The sequence below is a fragment of the Podarcis cretensis genome (genome assembly GCF_951804945.1).
Source record: "Podarcis cretensis genome assembly, chromosome: 11".
Taxonomy (NCBI): Eukaryota; Metazoa; Chordata; class Lepidosauria; order Squamata; family Lacertidae; genus Podarcis; species Podarcis cretensis.
This window is the reverse complement of record NC_137180.1, coordinates 6,530,992-6,547,452: the sequence shown is the minus strand read 5'-3', so window position 1 is coordinate 6,547,452 and position 16,461 is coordinate 6,530,992. Positions and strand designations below refer to the sequence as shown.

The 16,461-nt window shown below is 42.3% G+C and overlaps 2 long non-coding RNA genes across 2 annotated transcripts in view; one reads left to right on the top strand and one right to left on the bottom strand.

Moving 5' to 3' along the window:
* LOC307227090 overlaps nucleotides 1-16,461 on the top strand; it is a 75,650-nt gene that overhangs the window by 25,710 nt on the left and 33,479 nt on the right. Inside the window, exon 5 of the long non-coding RNA XR_013843799.1 lies at nucleotides 5,457-5,557. This is a non-coding gene — a long non-coding RNA (uncharacterized lncRNA). The remainder of the gene's footprint in view (nucleotides 1-5,456; nucleotides 5,558-16,461) is intronic.
* LOC307227095 overlaps nucleotides 7,033-16,461 on the bottom strand; it is a 684,774-nt gene continuing 675,345 nt past the window's right edge. Inside the window, exon 3 of the long non-coding RNA XR_013843804.1 lies at nucleotides 7,033-7,043. This is a non-coding gene — a long non-coding RNA (uncharacterized lncRNA). The remainder of the gene's footprint in view (nucleotides 7,044-16,461) is intronic.

The window sequence follows — 16,461 nt, the reverse complement described above, 5'->3', positions numbered from 1 at the left end:
CAGTTTAATTGTGCAATTAGCAATTATTCCAAACCAACCATTAAGGCAAAACAAAAGGGCATTTTGTTGTTGTTTAATATGTCATAGATGTATGTACACGAACCTGGATGTACATGTAGTAATACTTTCAATTTTATAAAATCTCCACAGATTTTCAAAATAAGAGCCATTATTTTGGAGAGGTCAGACCGGAACCCCACCAGTTATCTTTACAATTTCTAGAAAGACAGAATGACAAAAAGGAAGTATATCGGCCTTGCTCAGTGTCCAGGACACAATAGACCAGAACCCCTAAATCCAGAAGAGAACTAGAATGGACGGTTATTTATAAGCATCTCTTCTTCATAATTCAGTGCTTTACCTCATCCTGATATGCAGATATAAGTGGAGGTAAAATAAATCATGGTCTTTTGCCCAAAGGGATTAATTTATTTCCAGAGCAAAACACACATAACCTTTGCTAACAATGGATCCAGGAGGTGAATTTTTCCATCACGTACTGTGGTGGATCTACTGTTGTGCACAATGACTTCCACAGAGAATGAAGGCAACTTAGAAATTCCTTACTTTCAGCTACTCTAAAAATGGGGATTAATGAAACAATAGCAGCCATGAACCTCATTGCATACCAAATTCCTAATAACTAACTAATTACCAATACTTTGCTCCATTTTTTAACCAGGTATGCCCCCAAAAGCAGCTTATGACATAGCTCGAAACCCATAAACTGTCATGAAACAACCAGCAAAAAAACACACACAAAAACAAACCCCAAACCCACCACAACCAATCATCAGAAGAAAAAAATATCTCCTGCTTGATCCCAAAGGCTCTCTGAAATAAACCCAAAAGGTTAGTAGAGAGAAAAAGTGTAAGATGAGCTTTGTTGGGAAAGGGAGTTCCATAACTTCATTGTAGCTACTGAAAGAGTTGAGCTGTCCTTCCCACCCACCTGCTCACCTCTGATGATCAGGGAATATGGAGAAGGAAACTGCAGATGATCTGAGCTAGGCTTACATGAAAGGAGGCAGTCCCACTATTTGTATGGCTTTAAAGATCAAAAGCATCACTTTAACTTTAAGCTGTGCCCAGAAACCAACTGGAAGCCACTGAAGTTGTTTCAAAATTGGAATTAATATATCCTGCCTGTTAGCAACTTGGCAGCTGTATTCTGGACCAGCTGCACTTTCTGGGCCCTTTTGAAAAGCAGCTCCTTGTAGAATCTGTTACAGGTAGTTGAGAGACAGCCATGTTTTGTATGTGTTGCTTGTGCACAAATAACATCACAATCCACCAAAAGACTTCATCACAATCAACCATTTCCTCATTGCTCAAAGAACTAATGACTATGGCAGCGAAGAGGCTACTGGGTAACATGTTTTAGCAACGCTGAGGAAATGAAATCACACCACTGTCATACAGCACAGGATACAATAATCACTGGGCTTCTTCCAGCAAAAGAGAAAAAAAACAAAACACACCATTGTATATCTTTGTTATGTATCAAATTGACCAACCCAAAATCAAATTACAAACCACAAATGGAGGAAATGAACTTGTAATTGTGGCATGCATCTTCTCATGAAAAAGAATCTCCGCATGGAGTCATGGCTTTTGTTTCAGAGGCTAATTCAAATGAGAAGCATCAGATAGCCAGCCCTCGGGGTGTTCTGTTTTGTTTGACTGTTTTTTAAAGGCTGTCATAGAATTACACTGTCATAACTTTCCCTCTAGACAAGCAGGTTGTTATTTATGCCACTATTTCAGTCCAAGGGAGAACAAATAATACCTTTTTTATTGCAGTATTTTTAGACACTGGATACATCTGGAAAAATATCCAAACAGATAATTAGATTGCATTAGCAATGTGTCTGTTGTGGTTTCCCTGATCCCAAAGAAGGCAGCCCTTTATGAAGTACTTGGCCACAACCCTGCAGAATCCGCTGTGTAAATTGGCCCACACTAAAGCATGTGGAAAACATTTTTTGGCTGAAACCTGAAACCATTCATGTGGCTTTGACATGGGGAAGCTCAGTCTGCCAACATCAATAGAACTTTGTACTACAAACCAAAATGGTCATTTAGACATGTGTACTTTCATGCTAGCAAATGCACTGAGGTCAAATATTTTTGAATCTTGGGAATTTTTCCTCTTTATACAGCTTCATGTTTCATGCAGGAAATGAGGCTGAGTACAACAAACACAAATCACTGAGACTGACAGAGCATATTGGGTTCAAAACCCAAGGTTTGACTCTAATTGCTCTCCAAAGGCCTTTGGCTCAAGGTAGCTGTTGATTTAGTTCAGCTGTTTCAAATCAACACTGTTAGGTCTTGCTAAGACAAACTGATTAGGCCGCATTACATGTGTACCATTGCAATCTCCTGGGTATACAAATAATACAGTTAGCCTTTTAAAAGATTGCATTTGTCTTGCAGTAATTACAATGAGATAATTTTCCCTTTGTTTTTGTTTTCGTTTCAAGAGAAACACATGACCTTTTGTTTGGGGAAGGGGTGGTGATAATTCTAGTAGGAAATAAACTCATGGTTCCACACAGGACTGAGAAACAAGGTTTTGCCTCATTTTAAAAACAAAACATTGTTTATATACCTGCTTGTGTGTATGTGTGCCTGCTTCTGAAACCCAAGAGATCTCATTGGATTGGACTGCATGAGAGGGTGGGTGACAACCCAAATATCCATAGAATTAATGAGAGTAATGGTTGGGTAGGGCATGCCTCTCCCTTCCTGCCGCATGTAGACTTTTCAGGGTCTCACTTTTCATTGCTGAACGTCTTGAAGTGCTGGAGTGGACAAGGGAATGGGGAGGCGGAAATATTGCAAGGATAGGATTTAGGAGAAACCAACCTTTTTACCTTGCTTCTTGATCCTGTAGAGTCCATTTCAAGCTTGGATGGGGCCACCATACTTTTGGCTATAGGTTGCCAAGCTGGGGACGGATGGTCTCCTGTTCTCTGTCTAGTGACCAGAAGTGTACTTTCTTTTTCTAAAACCTTCCTGATAATTTACGCAGCTTTATGGTGCCATCTATCAGTGCTTTACAATTATATACTCTACTGTAGCTGGGGCACTGCGTGCAGAATCTAAAAAGAAATCTAATAGTGAAATGTGGACTAGGAATGGGCGAATCAGTCAATTCTTCATAATTGAGTTATTCATTCCATTCTTCAGTTCTCCACATTTCTTTATTGGTGTGATAATATTTTTAGGAAACGCTCTTCATGAAAAATTGTCAGTGTTTTAGTGTAAATTCCTCCTAATATGCACACGTTTGTATGCAATTCCCCCTAAAACACGTTTTTGTAAAGCGATTTCCCTAATATAATGCATTTTTATGATTTGTATGCAATTATACATTTTTATGCACATTTTACCCCAATATATGCAGTTTTTTGTTCACATTACTTGACTGGGGAACTCCACTGCAAAATTTGGAGGTGTGTGATTTTCAAAGGATGACTGTGTGTGCAACTTAGGTAGAGTCAATACAAACTGAATTTAATTTCTCACCCATCCCTAATAAGGACACCTCTCTCTCTCTCTCTCTCTCTCTCTCTCTCTCTCTCTCTCTCTCACACACACACACACACACACACACACCCCTTGAGAACGTTTTCTTGTCTTATTAATGGAACTGTGGGAAATGTTTTTTTAACTTAGCTATGATTGCCTTCCAATGAATTTGATGAGTGTTACTCATAGAAACACAATAATTTGTCTGCTACTCCTAGCTGTTACTTATAGATTTTTAACAGGGAAAATTACCTTGTAATTGAACAAATCTGTTTATTATTAAGTTCTAGTATTGTTCTTAGCATTTTCAGACATCAAAGTGATCTTTGCAATATAGCAGCATGCCTCCATCAAGGATTTCTTTGGTGGAAATATAGTTGCTACTGAAACACTGAGGAGGAAAAAACAGGCCTGTGGTTTAGATATGTATGTATTGTTATGTGTGTGTGAGTGCCAGACATATTCTAACCCCTGGACCCAACAAGTGTTAAAATATCTGAGCAAGTGTTAAAATAGAAACCAGGCTAGCTTCCTCATGAGGTGGTTGCCTGGGGGGATGGACCATTAAGGAGAAAAAAAAGGAAAGGTGATTGTCCATTAAGAGAACAGAAGAAAGGGGGCTCTGTGCCTGGTGGCAAATGGGTGGGTCCCCTCCCCCTCTTAGATTCTTAGTAGGGCAAAGAGGAGTTTTAGGAAAGAGTTGTGTTATACGACCGAGAAACTGGATGGAAAAGACACAGGCTGAAAAAAGCCAGAGAGGAAGAGAATGATGTTTGCTTTCAGTTTCAATCTAAGGCTGTGGTTTTGGGACAAACAAGACCCTTTTGGGGTGCAGGGGCAGATTTTGGTCAAAATTTGGTGCCCCCTGCCTCTCACCTTCCATTATGTTCAATTCACTATGTCAGAGCTGCACCCCCCTGCGGCACCCCCTAAGCTCAGCACCCAATACGGCAAAACGGGTCCCGCTGTCCTAATTCTGCCTCTGTGGGGTGTTAATGCTGTGAACCCCTGCATTGTAGGCTCAGGTGGTATATATGTGTAAATAAACCATATATTATAGAGACACCACAATCTCCTCTGTGCCTCATTCCCAAAAGTAAGCACGAGCCCTGGGTAAGAGCCTGGAATGCCTGCAATCTCACACCACCTGGAGATTGGGGTGCTGTGCAACAGTATTATATAAAAGGGGCAGTTTTAAATGCTTTCATTAGAAAAGCCTTAAGCTTACTTTCATCCATTTATAGAAAAGAAAACAATGGTGGGGGCCAGAGGTCTGCTGACTGACCATCTCTGCTTTAATAATCCTTTTTAATAACATACTGCCTATAATATTCCAGGCCTTGTTTTTCTCACAGAGCACTAGCTGTTCTCTCAGGGCACACATTTTGGAAAGGAATAAGGTTCCTCTTCCAAATCCTTTCCTTTCCTCCTGTACTCTTCTTTTTTTCATCTCAGGCACTGGAATCCCACAGAGGCTGCATCTGTGGAACACCTGTTCTGTGTGTGCAGTAGTCAAGATTGCCAGACTGAGTCATGGGTTTGCTTATAATAAATCAGCCCTATCATGCAAACCATTCAAGTGTCTCTTCACTTCACTTTCATCCACTGCCTTTCCATTTTTAAATTAAAACCCCCAAAAAACATTTGGTATCCCTTATTTCCATCAGATACCCATCAAGGTTTCTAAAGTATCCATTAAAAAAGACCAACAACAATTTGCATGAAAGCACAGCTGTCATAGAATACAGCCAGCCAATGAATAACTCAATTATGAACATCTTCTTTAACCGCCATGTTGTTGTTGTTTGTTGAATTGCAGGTAGGGAAGTGGGCAAGTAGCCACTCTAGGGAGGGCATTCCACATATCTGCTGCCACATTAAAATAATATTTTGTGTTCTCACCCACTTACTTCAAATAGGAAGAGGACAATTCACAGGACTTCAGATGTTGAATGAGACATGCCTGCAGTCAGCTTCTATGGAAGAAAACACTTCATGGGACAGTCCTAGATAACACAAGGTAAGGATAGAAAACGTATGGACTTCTAGATGTAGTTGGTCTCCAACTTTCAAAAGCCCCAGTAAGCATGGCCAGTGATCAGCAATTATGGGAGTTGTAGTCCAGCAGAATCCAAAGGCCCTCAGGTCTACAACCTCCTCAAATGTAGGTTTAAACCAAGACTTTGAGTTGGGTCAGGAAACAAATTGAAAATCAATGAAACTTGAATAACAACGGAGTAATATGATCTGACAAAAGTTGCGGGTTTTATTATAATGCTAGCTGTAGCCAGTGTTAGTCATAATTAATGAACCTAAGTTAGTCATGGCCACCATTTTTAATGAATCTACTCTGAGTAGGACTAGCATTGGATACAACTCTCTGATTGCTGTGTTTTGAACTTACTAGGCTTTCAAAAATCCGGCCCAATGTAGAGCAGAACCCCATATCAACATTACTTCTGCCTTTTTCTGGATTCAACAGCAGCTTGCTTGCCCACATGTCTGGGGCTATTGTTGGTGTCCTCTATTTCTTGAAGTAAATTCAGTGGCTACTCTAAGTGAAATTATCCCTGCTCCCATATGTCAATGAGTGTAGGTTATGTTTTTGTTTTGGCATGATATTACTGCTTATTGCTTTCCTACTGAAAATTTAGCTTTAATAAATGTAGAGTACTGGTTTGATCTGTATGTGTGGAATAATCTTCCTTGTAATATTGAATGGCCTATTCAGTGTTTCACTTTACAGAAATTATTTAGAACTCATCTTTTCTGCCTTGCATTCCCCTCTTCATGTACTGTTTGGCTTTGGTGCAGAGATTATTACTTATTGCCAAATTAATTATTGTATTATTTAACTTTTTTCTCCTTTCCCTCTCTCTCAGATTGTACAAAGATTCCCCTCACTTAAAAATAAAGCGGGTGGGAACCTGTGGAAAGTGCCTTGTGTGTGTTTTCTCTAAAGCAGGAATGAGGAACCAGGGGCCCTCCAAATGTTCTTGGACTTGATCATCCCTGACCATTGGCCTTGTTGACTGGGGCTGGTGGGAACTGGACTCCAACAACGTCTGGTGGGCCACAGGTTCCTCATCCCTGTAGTACAGCAAGTTGCACATATTATTTATAAAGCAACTAATACATTATGATGATGAACTGAGAACATTTCATTTAATCTTCAGATGTTTCCGCAGAGGAAAAATGATCCACCCTCCCTCTTCATTGAATGAGGGAGAAGAATGAATGAATGAATGAATGATTGTTCTGCAATCATTGTATTTGCAAATTATCTCCCATATTCACATTCTGGGCACATTGTAAAACTAGATTTTTCAAAAAAGAACAATAAAGAGAACATAAGCTCCTTGCAGCATAGGATAGAGGTATATATGACTGTGTGATTCAGTGACTCACAATACAGATATTGTACCACAAAATGAATAAGATTACACCAAAATATATGGAGCAAAAGTGCCTTGGTTTCTTGATAATCTTATAGTAGCTATATTGTGCTAAACATCCTCTATGAAGACTTTTAAATGATGTGGCCTCAATCTGAATATACAAGTTACAATGACCGCATCCATTATAAAGTACTGTTCTGAAGAGCTTCTCTGAGGTTGTTATGATATTCTGTGTTTTCACTCTCCATAAACGTCACACAGGTAAACATAACCCTCGATACTGATGGAAAGGTTTTGAAAACACCTTAGCAAGACATCGGATCTAGAGGAGAGCTTTCGTGCATAATCAAACTTATTCCCAGACGTAGACAACTAAGGTGAAGTTCCCAGATGTAGACAACTAAGAAAAGCAAAATTACTGCCATTGCCGGAGGAAAAACAAAACAATGTATTTCACCAAAAGTTGATACATGGGCTACCCAACGAATAAGGGGCTTGATCCAGAGTTCTGTGTGTGGAATTCTGCTTATAGAATAAGGTACTTTCTTGGCTCCCCTTTCCCTCATGCCTCCACGGGGTTGGCGTACATAACACGCACCTTCTGGAACAGTGTTCTAGGTGGTGCAGGGGGAATCAGGAGGAAAGGGGAATAAACAAAAAATTGCTTGAAAACTTCATTAGATTCAGCAGGTTGCTGAACAGGATTCCTGCCCAAGTCATTTAATATTAATACTTTAAGACAGGGTGGGGAACCTTGGACCCGGTGTCCAAATGCAGATCTCCAGGGCTCTCTGTCTGGCCCTCAGGACTGGCTGGAGTGTGTCCTTGAATTGAGGCAGTTCCTCTTGCTTTCCTGGATGGAGGATGGAAAGATGCACCTCTTACTTCTGTTGGGCTGTACAAAGGATAAGAGTTGTATCTGTTATCCCACTGGCTTTTTTTTTAACCTCTGGCCCTGCCTACTACCAGCATGCTTTCTCCAGAAGGTTGCCCATGAATAAATGTGGTGCTCAGAATGACAGAGGTTCCCCACTTCTGATCACTTTAAGACAACTAATCACTACACTTGATCTTAGCCAAAAGGCCGAGAAGAATGGCAGATGAAGTTGACAGACTACATGGGACTGGCAGAGATGAAGGGCAGAATCCGAAACCAGGAGAAAGAGACAGTGGAAGAAGATTGGAAGAAATTTAAAGACTATCTAAGCAAACACTATAATATTAATGAAGACTAGAATCGACATGAGTTTTAAAATTTTGTGGTTTTCAGGGGTGCTGATTAAGGAAAAAGAACAGAATTATAAAAAATAATGGGAAATAAGGGAATGGATTTGCTGATTAGATAAATGGAATTAGAATACAGAAGGGGGAGGTGCGAGGAGGTCGAGGAAATTAGGTTTAAGAATTAAGATTTGAAATTATACATGTTTTTAGTATTGTGTTTGTGTATGTTTTTATTGTTGTTTGTGTTTTTATGTGTTAATTGGAAACTTTAATAAATATCTTTTTTTTTTTAAAAAAAAAAAAAGACAACTAATCACATTGATTCTGCTCTGCATTTCCCAATAAGGCTTTAATAATAAATTATTATTATTAGTAGTAGTAGTAGTAGTAGTACCCTGCCCATCTGGCTGGGTCTCCCCAGCCACTCTGGGTGGCTTCCAACAAAGATTAAAAATACATTAAAATGTCACACATTAAAAACTCTAAACAGGGCTGCCTTCAGATGTCTTCTAAAAGTCTGGTAGTTGTTTTTCTCTTTGACATCTGATGGGTGGGCGTTCCACAGGGCGGGTGCCACTACCAAGAAGGCCCTCTGCCTGGTTCCCTGTAGCTTTGCTTCTCACAGTGAGGGAACCGCCAGAAGGCCCTCAGCACTGGACCTCAGCGTCTGGGCAGAATGATGGGGGTGAAGACGCTCCTTCAGGTATACGGGGCCGAGGCCGTGTAGGGCTTTAAAGGTCAACATCAACACATGAGAACCCACATGCTACGAGGAGCCCTAACTGATAAAATATCAAGGTGAGTTAAGCAGATGTGTGAGAAGAGGGTAAGTAACACCCATTTGTTTAATTATTCCATTAAAAAGAGCTCAGACTAACAAGGGTGACTGTGTGCTAGTAGCCAATTTGGGTAAGAATTCAGGAGCTAAATTTGAGGGGTAGGAAGCCTGTAGAAACCTCATTTTCAGCATGTCAAGGTGAGATAAGCAGATGCATGAGTTCAGCAGTTTACCCTTGGTAACATTAGTACATTGCCAAATCTGATTTATCTACACAAGGCCATGACATCATTATGTTGTCTATGTGATCCCTGATTGGCTGGGATCATGAAATCCCTTTCAAGTTATTTTTTTAAAAAAACCAATGGCTCTAAAGCAGCAGCAGTCGATGAGGGAATCAGTGGCTGAAAACAAGCATGAAAAATGTCTGAAAGAGTGGAATGTTGAGGGTTTTAGGAGGGATAAAGGTAAAGGTACCCCTGCCCGTACGGGCCAGTCTTGCCAGACTCTAGGGTTGTGCGCTCATCTCACTCTATAGGCCGGGAGCCAGCGCTGTCCGCAGACACTTCTGGGTCACGTGGCCAGCGTGACAAGCTGCATCTGGTGAGTCAGTGCAGCACACGGAATGCCGTTTACCTTCCCGCTGGTAAGAGGTCCCTATTTATCTACTTGCACCCGGGGGTGCTTTTGAACTGCTAGGTTGGCAGGCGCTGGGACCGAACGACGGGAGTGCACCCCGCCGCGGGGATTCGAACCGCCGACCATGTGATTGGCAAGTCCTAGGCGCTGAGGTTTTACCCACAGCGCCACCCGCGTCCCTTTAGGAGGGATAGTCTCCATTAAATGGCAACTTCCAGTAAAAAAAAGTATTTGCTGCACCAGTAAAATATATATATATATATATATATATATATATATATATATATATATATATAAAACTTTGAACAGTGTAGGAAATGTTTACCTTCAAAATTATTCTATACCAAAGGTGAGCAACCACCTTGTGGTTTGGAGGGCTGGATCCCAAGGTGGGCAACCCTTCATGGGCTCACCTGTCAATCACTTGGCAACATATGATAGCAGGCGTTACACTTTCACACCATGGCTGGTGAGGAAGCATTGGGAGCACACTTAGATAGTGCCTCCAGTTCTTCCTTTGCATCTGTGGTTTGAGTTTTGTGCTTTTTGAATCTGGTCCCCTTTTCTGTCACTGTGCAGTGTGACCAAAAAGGCGCAAAATTCGAAAAAACCCACTGAATTCGAGCTGCAAAAGAAGAATCAGCCTTGCTCTCTGCGTGTGTTTCTGATTTATCCTTTGCAGCTGTGGCTTGTGTTTTCTTGTGCCTCATGTCACATGGTGTTAGATGCAGAAAAGGTGAACATGGGTCGCCCAGAAAAGCCCAAAGTGAGAGCCTATACCATTTGGGGGTATTTCAAAGCTAATGTTCTCCCAGGTCAGTGGCAAAAGATGCTCCTGCTGATGGATGTTTGTTGGGAGCTGCCTTTGAGCTCTTTCAGGACTTTTTCTCTCACTGCGAAGTTAATCAAGCCAGTTTAAAAATTTATGGTCCTGGGTTGCTTAAATTTTGATGAAGCATTGTATGTATTGACTTACAGCTGTTCTTTCCTGGCATGCCATAAGGAAAACAGTCTGGAAAACTCTCATTGGACGGGGAGTTTTCATAATGAAATCAGAAACAGCAGGGTCTTTTGAAAGCAGAATAACATGCAGCTCCAGTGTTTGGACTGCACTTCCTAAAACAATATAGGCCCAAAGATGCAATCAAGCCATATCATTCTGCTGCCAGAATTCAGGGTCAAAACAGTTGGGAGTTGCTGCTTAAAAAATGACCCACATGGCAGCTCACACTGTGTGGGGAGTTGTTTGTTTGCAGGATCTGGCCACGCCGTGAGCCAAGTGTGCTACCATGTTACTGCAGCTGTGGGGAAGCGGAAAGGGGTGGGGCAGGCCTGGTGCAGCTCATCTTTGTGTGTGGCCAGAGCATACAGAGGACTGACTTCCATCATGAGTGATGTGGGATTTGAAAGCAGCAATCATATCCTAAGTGGTTACCTTTTCTGATTGCTAGCAAATTTGTATACCGTTGTGCGACTAAACCCGGCAAGGCAACTCAAAAATCTCACAAAACCCAGAATTTCAATGGGGGGGGGGCAGGGAGAGAGAATGGTAAAAACAACAGAAGGTTGCTAGTAAGTAAGTGATGTGATGGCACAGATCTTCTGTTCTCTCCTGGCTTCAAACACGCTAAGTGATTACCATAATTGCTCTGGTATGTCTCATTGTTTAATGGCTTCATCCTGCCCCCGAGATGGCTTGGCGATGGCTTTTGCCTGAGAGCCATGAACGCGTAATTTCTTTTGTCTTCCTGGCTTTGCTCCTGTGAATAGGGGCTGCTTGACTGAGCTGTAGTAAATAGCTGCCCTGTTAGCAGGCTTTCAATAAGGGATTGCTTTCTTTAGAATTCCATCAACCTTGTTCCTCATTTGTGTAGTAACAAGGCAGGCATGTCCTGACCCATCAATCAAGCTTTGAAAGGGCCATTCATAACAATTCCGATTGGACACACAGAGGCCAGTCCGCAAGAACACTTACTATTGTAGCAGGCTTTGGGGGCCTAACCAGTTCCTTTTGCAGCCAATGGCAACATTTCCATTGATTTTTTTTAGTGGGATCAGGAAGCAAAATACTTGGCAATAGTAGCCCAGCCAGATAAGTTGTTAACATCAAGATGAAACTTGCCACCAATATTAAATATTTTAAGCAATTTTTTTTTCTTTTAAGGGAAGGAAAACCCTAGAGTGCAACTCAATTTAGAGAGGGTAGAAAGTGGCATATAATGTTTGTCATTATTGTTTTACATGCCTGAGACCCTTTTTATATTTTATAAAGAAAAAAAGGGCTTTTTGCACCTTCTGAGATTTTCCGGGTAGCAATTCTATATCCTCTTTGCTCATTGTTTGCTGACTTTGATTAGTAAAGACAGATAACTGTACTAAGCATAGGGATTTATTTAAAGATGAGTAATTGAGGGAATATCCCTATCTATATATCAGAAAAGGACAGCTAGGTAATAAGAAGGAACAGGCTTTCCCCCAGTAATTGTGTAAATAATTTTTATGATTTTTAAGCATTGATTTGATTCTTTTAAGTGTCTAAGCTAAATAAGCCTGCTGGATGTTGATATCAATGCCTAACATTGGATTTTTTGTGGAAATTTGAGAGATGGATGGTGCTGACCTCTGGAATTCGGAGGCTCAAAAACAACAATTGAGGGGTTTGGAAAGATCCAGGAGAAAGAATGCTGGGATCTATAGTTTTTCCTAAGTGGAGGTGTGACTTTCTGAGGATGGTTGCTGAGAACACTTTGAATGAAAACATGCTGTATCCGCCCTTCCCTGCCATTGAGCTCCATCTCCTTGTAAATTTCATTTGGGAGAAAGGAGGAGGGTCAAAGTGGCAGTGAAGGCTGAAGACAGTACAGGCTGTGCTTGGTGTTTGCTCTTTTGGAGAATTTGGAGAATTCTTTCTTAAATATTCACTTGGGCCACCTTCACACCGTACATTACAAACTCTAGGATACCTCTTTACCCACACAAGGCTACCCTCAAAGAATTCTGGGAGCTGTAGTTTATCAAATCTTCCTTCCCAAAGAACTCTGGGAACTGTAGCTCTGTGAAATGAATAACAACTCTCAGTGCACTTATCAAGCTACAGCTCCTCAAATTCCATGGGGGGAACTATGAAAACTCAAAGTGGTATCTCAAGTGCTTTGAATGCATGGTGTGAATGTGACCTTGGTCTACTCCAAATTGTGACCAATGGGCTTTGAATGATGCTTGCAGTTGTCAACCAGACACACTGTAACTAAAACGTGCTGTATCAGAAAACAATGGACATGCCCTCCAACCCACATTCCAGTGTCTCTAGTCTATTAAGATTTTTCTAAGCTCTGGCATAGAATTATTAGACAAGAGACACTTCAGAGAAGCAAAGCAATTTTACAGTGCGCCTGAATACTTCTGAACAGCAGGTGCTGTCACAGTCCTGTAGACCGCAGTGTCCAACCATCAGCCTTTCTTTAAAAATGGCATAAATTTCAACCTTCTAATAGATTCTAAGGACAATAGTGGTAGGTGAATAATCACATTCTATTGTACATGTTGGGCTTTTGCTTAAACCAAAAAGGCTTAATATTATAGTATTATGAAGATAGCTGCATAGAATTGTTCTACAAAGCAGCCTTTCCACCAACTGTTATATTGTTATGAAAGCAGAATACTGAAAATGATACTTTCAGCCCCCTCCCCCTTTTTAAAAAAGGATAGAGAAAAAGATTGCTTAGGTTAAGTAGAATTCTCTGATTGGACAGAAGCCCTTCCCTGCTCAAGAAGCTTCAGAACGTTTGAAAACTGAAGTGGGCTTGATAGAAATTGGCTCCCTATCATAGGAGCCAACTCCTAGGAATGAGGCCTCTTTGACCCCCCCAAAAATATTTGAGGGGGCCACCCCCCAAAGTTGATGGGCTTGCCATTCAAATGGTGTGCACATACCACGTATTGTGATTTTTTTTGCAGAGAGGGGCTTAACCCTCCCCAAATTTTATTCAAGTTGGCACCCTTGTACCCTATTCTTGAATGAAAAGCCTTGAGTTAGGCAAAGAAGTTGCTCTGGAATGGCTCCCCCTCATCAAAGATACATTAGGGGAGCTTAATGAGATAAGTGGAGCAGCCATAGTTTGGGCAATCTGGATTTTCCTTCTTGTCTTTACTACTTAGCTTGAACTGTTGTGAGACCCTCCCCCTGCATGAGGGTCAAACCATGGGTTAAGTTTAAACCAATTGGTACTGGCTCCCAATCAGCTACCAGCTGATATACAAAGTCCTCTACAAATGGGTGCCTGGATACCTAGAGATTGTTGAACCTCTTTTTATAACCAGTCACTGTGCTTTGAAGGAGAGCCCCTCCTGCAGATACTATTCCATCAGAGGTTCATACGATGAAGGAATCAATTTCCTTGGCTGCTTAGAACTATTGTGTTGCTGATCATGGAGTTTCTGCACATCATCTTTGCTTTTCCAGATTAATAGCTGTTTCATATTTAATATCAGTGTTTAAAAAGCAGCTCTGTACAGACGCCGTATATTTATTTTTGAAACCAGAACATTTTGTTTGTTAAAGGCAGCCTTCAGAGAGGCTGTGAAACTGTCATAATATCTGAAAGAGGGCTGTGGGAGGGGGGCAGCAGGAGGGGGGGGAGAGAGAGAGAACACAACACATGGTAGATATGCACTGCAGTTAAATTTATGAACTGTTTTGGCACTAGGCGGCAATAGGCTCACAGCAAATCCTGGCTTGTTGTAATTTCCTCTAGAGAGTCAGCTGTACGGCGGCCAAAGCCCTTTAGGGTTGGGTGGACAAGAATCTCATGCTAATGCTTTAATTCTAATGTGCAGTAAATCACAGTTAGCCCCAGCACAGAGTCTAGCAAGTTGTCACCACCCAACAGCTGAACCAGCAAAGATGAGAATGCTATAGGTCAGAAGTTTCATCACCTGAAAGGTCATAAAGTATATTGCAGGTGGGAACTTAACACCCTAGATCATGTGGCTACATGGTAGAGGAGTAGGTCTGTGGCCTTGTCACAGACATAAACTAAACCCCTGTTTGTACTGAAAATCTATCCCATCACACCCTGTACAATTAAACTGGCTGGAAATGTCATGTTTTATTACCCCACCTGTTGGATTCAACTACTGCGTTCGTGGTGATGACATTTGCAGTTTAAGCTTGGAAGCCTGCAAAGGGATTAGACAGGGAGAGAGCAGGGAACTGGGACTCTCTACAACTGTGTTTAATATATTTTCCAGCCTGCCCAGGAAGCCGGCAGCACAAGTGGCCAAATGCACCAGGAACTGGCTTTGGGATCCAGTGACACTCAGGAGACTTGTACACTGAGCATTGCTGCCACTGCTGGCTGATTCAGAGTCATTGGAACACATTGAAACAATAACTGTTCTTAAAGGCTAATAAAGGATGTGGTTGCTCTATGACCATTGTTGGGTGGGAGTGGCAAGAGACAGAAGCTTTTCCCACTCCCTACATTTACACATGCACTTTCACTTAGATTTTCCACAGGGTGCTGTGAGTAATACAATGCAGCTTGATTTATAGGCTGTACTTTCAGACTTGCCAATGAGTAAATGGCTCAGCTGATGTCAAGTTGCCCTGAGCTGCAACCTGAAATGGGGAGAGCTGGGTTGATGCTATTTGCATAGATCTCCTCTGGTACATAATGATCTTCTTTTCATATAGCAAAGGCCAATCCTGTGGCCTGTGCACTGCGGGAGGCTCTCCAGGCCTTTGGAGCTTAGTGTCATCAGTATGTGGATAACACTCAACTCTTATTACTCCTTTCCATCACCAACTGCTGATGTTCTGAATCAATGTCTGGCATTGAAAATGGACTGGAGGAGGATGAAAAAAATGGAAACTTAACCAGACAAGACAGATGGGCCTCGTTGTCAGTTGGGAGGCAGTTCAGGGTGCTGGGATCTAGCCTGCTTGGGGTGGGGTTGCACTCCCCTTGAAAATCAGGTTCCTGGGCAATCTTTCAAGATCCACAAGGTGGGCATGGCCTGTGGCAAAAGCAAGAAATGTAAAGTTTATCTTTATGTAGTAGGCTCATTTCTATAAACACACACTCACCCTCTCTGTCTTCCATCCAAGGAAACCAGAGGCATAATCAGAGTTCAAGTCAAGCATTCTAGTCAAGCAAAAACACTTGGGGGGCAGTGAGGAGTGTCGCCTGGGGAGCAGTGGCATAGCTGCGTTGCCAGTTCCCGGGGCAAGACAAGGGTTGTGCCCCTAACCTTATTTGCAGGTGTTGTATGGGAGTCAACAGACCCTACTCCTCATGGAGGTTACCATGTTCACCCTCTCAGCTCAATCAGATCCTATCAGGAGCGATAGCTGGCACTCTTTGGTAGGCTTGGCAGCATCCCAGCAGTGCCAGAGTCACAGCTGCAGCAGGTCTAGTAAGAGGACAGTGGAGAGCAGGTCGAGGTGCCAAGCGCAGCTGCTTCTCATTGGCTGTGCAACTCAAGGATGAGTGCTGGTGGATCCTGCATGATTGGGTGGCTCCATACCTTACCTAAGGACACATGCCAGAAGGGAGGCCCCAGGGAAGGACTGACATGGGTCGGGAAAATCCACGCTCCGGTTGGCTGGAGTTACACACATGGGCAGGCATCTGTTCACCAGCCGCAAGGAGAAGGAGGCGCCACCGCAGCCCCAGAGGCTCGGCCCAGGTGCGGCTTGCCTCCCCATGGCTCCAGAAGGTGGCAGCCATGTGGTCTTAGCAACGGAGCCTGTTGTGGGGGCGCCAGATTGTGCCCCTCAGAATTCTGAGCCTGTGGCCATGGTTCCCCTCGCCCTGCCCATGCTACACTACTGCTGGGGAGAGTTCTGAGGGCCGGATAGAGAAAACTGGAGGGCCACATTGA